The following is a 4,313-nucleotide window of genomic DNA, read 5'->3' on the forward strand; positions in this document are numbered from 1 at the left end:
TAAAAAGAATTACTAGAACCAATAAAAGACTTTAGCAAGACTGTAGGATATAAAAACAACAGAGAAAAATGTGTTGTATTTATGAATAATGGCATGAAAAGATACAAAAAATAAAACTAGGAAACTAATTTTGTTTACAATATAGAAAGAATAAAATACATTAACAAAAGAAATCTAAGACTTATACACGGAAAACTACAAAATGTCATTGAAATATTTAAAGTAGACCTAAATAAATGTAAAGACCTTCTATAATCATGGATTAAAAGTCTTAATATTGTTAAGATGGCAATATGCTCCAAATTGATCCACAGATTTAATGCAATACTTGTCAAAATTTCAGCTTGCTTTTGTGCATAAATTGACAAGCTGGTCCTACAATTTCTGTAAAAACGCAAGGAAGCTGTGATGGTTGATACTGAGCGTCAACTTGATTGGACGGAAGGAGGCAAAGTATTGTTTCTGGGTGCGTCTGTGAGGGTATTGCCAAAGGAGATTAACATTTGAGTCAGTGGACAGGGAGAGACAGACCCACCCTCTATCTGAGTTGGCACCATCTAATCAGCTGCCAACACAGATAGGATAAAAGCAGGCAGAAGAATGTGGAAGGACTGGACTTGCTGAGTCTTCTGGACTTCATCTTTCTGCCGTGCTGGGTGCTTCCTGCCCTCGAACATCAGACTCCAAGTTTTTCAGCTTTCGGACTCTTGGACCTACACCAGTGGTTTTCCAGGGGCTCTTGGGTCTTTGGCCACAGACTGAAGGCTGCACTATTGGTTTCCCTACTTTTGAGGTTTTGTGACTCGGACAGGCTTCCTTGCTCTTCAGCTTGCAGACAGCCTATTGTGGGACTTCACTTTGTGACTGTGTGAGTCAGTACTCCGTAATAAACTCCCATAGCATCTATGCTATTAGTTCTGTTACTCTAGAGAACCTCAACTACTACAGAACCTTAATAGCAAAAAAATATTAAATAAGAAAAACAAAGTGTGAGGAATCACATCTTTTGATCTCAAATCTTACTACAAAGATACAGTAATTAAGACCTTAATGGTACTGGCATGAAGATAGACATACAGATCTATGGATTAAAATAGAAATGCCAGAAATAAATCTTCACATTTATGGTCAATTAATTTTTGACAAGGCTGCCAAGACAATTCAGGGGGAACAAGAATAGTTTTTTTAAACAAATGATACTGGAAAAACTAGATAACCTCATGAGAAAGAACAAAGTTGGACTCCTATGTCACACCATATACAAAAATTAACTAAAAAAATGTGTAGACCCAAATGTAAGAACTGTAACTACAAAAACCTTTAGAAGAAAACAGGAATACATCATCATGACTGCAGATCAGCCAATGGTATCTTAGGTCTGACACTGAAAGCACAAGTACAAGCAACAATCAAGCAACAGAAAAAGAAGGTAAACTAAACATCGTCAAAAGGTTTTAAGCTTTTTAGCTTCAAATCCCATTACCATCAAGAAAGTGAAGACAACCTACAGAATGTGAGAAAATATTCGCAAAACATACACCAGAAATGGGAATTATATATACAATACATCCAAAGATTAAAAAACCAAACCCACACACTTACAATTCAACCATAAAAAAGTGGCACAATTTAAAAATGGACAAAAGACTTGAATAGTTATTTCTCCAAATAAGACATACAAATCACTAACAGCATATGAAAAGATGCTTGATATCATTGGTTAATAGGGAAAGAAAAATTAAAGCCATGAGCTATCACTTCACAGCCATCAGGGTAGCTACAATCAAAAAGATAGACAATAATTAATGTTAATAAGGATGTAGAGAAATTGGAACTCTCACACTTTGATGGTGGGGGTGTCAAATGGTGCAGACACTTTAGAAAACAGTTAGGCAATTACTCAACGTATTAACAGAGTCATCATATGATCCAGCAATTCCATTCTGTAGTGTCTACTCTTGAGATAAATGATATATTTGCCTCAAATACATCAATATATCAAATATGTATGTCAAATATATGTATTTGCTTCAAATATTTGAGGATATATCTGAAATCAAAGGAATGATTATTAGTTTAGCCGTTTAAATGTCATGGGTCATTTTTATACACATATATAAATGATACCTGGCAAAGTCCTTCTACATTCTACTGGACAAATTCTCATTACACCTTTAATATTAGCACAAGCTTTAGTTCTATTTGTTGTTGTTTTGCCTATTTGGCACATCATAATATTTGAGGTCATCTTATATAATTAAGGTAGAATTATACCCATGTTGTAAGATTTGGCACTGCATTTTAGCATTTTTTTTTTCAGACAGGATCTCACTCTATTGCCTAAGGCTGGAGTATAGTGGTGAATCACAGCTCATTGCAGCCTCAACCTCCTGGTCTCAAGAAATCCTCCCACCTCAACCTCCCAGGTAGCTGGAACTATAGGCACAGGCCACCACGCCTGGCTAATTTTCACCATTTTTTTGTAGCGATGGGTCTCACTACCTTGTCCAGGCAGGTCTTGAACTCCTGGCTCAAGTAATCCTCCTGCCTTGGCTCCCAAAGTGCTGGGATTACAGGTGTGAGCCACCATGCTCAGTTTATTTTAACATTTTAAATAATCCTAGGCGTATGGTTGTTATCTTTCCTTTAACCAGCATAAAGGCCTCCTTCATTGAGGTTGAATCCTTGGATAGGAAAGCAGCTTTAGGGCACACATGGAAGGAGGTCTCTGTACTCTGACACAAACTGCCCTGCTGTCCCTCCCCTCCAGTCCAGTTGGAGCTCTGTTACTAAACATTATTTGCTGTTCACTCAATAGGCAGAATACTCTCCATTCTGAGCAGTTCCCTCTGCAGATGATTTTTTTTTTTCTATTCTCTCTCTCTCTTTCTTCTTTTTTGGTCTATTTTCTTCCACTATTCAAGACCTTACCATACCTGATTTAAAAAAGAAAAGAAAAATCTGAAGAAGTTTCCTTATTCCCCCCATTAAAATGCATTAGTATTTTCTCTGTGCTCCAACTGAATAAAAATGGTAGATCTAACATTGTGAGGGTTTACTATGTGACAAACCAGCATTCTAAACCCTACAGAGATCACTTCATTTAATCCTCCCAATACCTCACAAAATGAATATTTTTATTAATCCCAATTTCACAAAGGAAAACAAGATGCAGAAATGTTAGAAAAACACATGTCATAAGAGGTAGAGCTGGGATTTAAACCCAGGCAGACTGACCTCAGAACCAGCCTTGGACTCCTAACTTGATCTCGCTCACCAGAATCTTACTTGTGTTAAGGTTCCTAGTTTCTGGGCTTCCTCTTCTCATTTGATTGTGAATCCTTGAGCAGGAAGCAGCATCTTATACTTCCTTATAACTAGCCAGGCCCTGGCACAATGCCTGGGGCATCATGGTACTTAATTCATATTTGTGGAATTAAATTATAATAGTGATCCTACGGGAAACTACAACTAACTTTAGGATAATGCTTCATGATATTTGTCCAGGAATATCTTGTGGCCAAAAGGCTAGACTAAAATGAATTAGATATTCATCCACTCCTTATCATCTGGTATGAGCTTCCATATTATCCACACTTGATCTTCATAATTCACTTGGAAAGAGGCTATAACTCCTGTCAAATCATTAGAAGAAAGGATAAAATAATCCCTGTAATAGTTAGAATCATGATTATCATAAACAACAGATAGTACTGTGTTTTATACATACACAATTGCATGCATATAACAAACCCGTGAAGTATGTACTGTTATTTCCATGTTAAAGAGGAAGAAACTGAGATTCACAGAGGTTAGCTAACCTGTCCAGTCACAGTGTTGGTTAGAGGATCCAACACCAGCTGTCTGACAGCAGAACTCAGGCACATTAATGGCTTCCCACGCTGTCTGCCATTGGAACAGGACCTAGTGCCCCGTATTAGGACAGAGGTGAGCAGCTCCCAAACGAGACCCTCTCTCTTTTTCCTGCAACATCCTCAAGGTCTGCGAAGAGGTCCCCGAGAGCCCCTCAGTCCCAGCTATCAACTTTTTCTCTAAACAAACACTATTTATTTGTAAACACAAACTAACGTTTTGATTTCTTGTAGTTTATTTTATTTTTCTTTTCTATTGCAAGCCTGGACATTTCCAAAACATTGCTGGTAGCGTACTGATAAGATCAATTCCATTTCAAAGAACTCACTCACAGTTGCTTCTTCTTGGTATTGCTCACCCAGCATGCAGTCTCTCTGCTCATCTCAAGTGGGTTAATGGACTTGGAAGTCTGCATTTTTGGCTGAAGTGCATGCTTTAAA

This window comes from Rhinopithecus bieti, unplaced genomic scaffold (assembly GCF_001698545.2).
Source record: "Rhinopithecus bieti isolate Rb0 unplaced genomic scaffold, ASM169854v2 scaffold_57691, whole genome shotgun sequence".
Classification (NCBI taxonomy): Eukaryota; Metazoa; Chordata; class Mammalia; order Primates; family Cercopithecidae; genus Rhinopithecus; species Rhinopithecus bieti.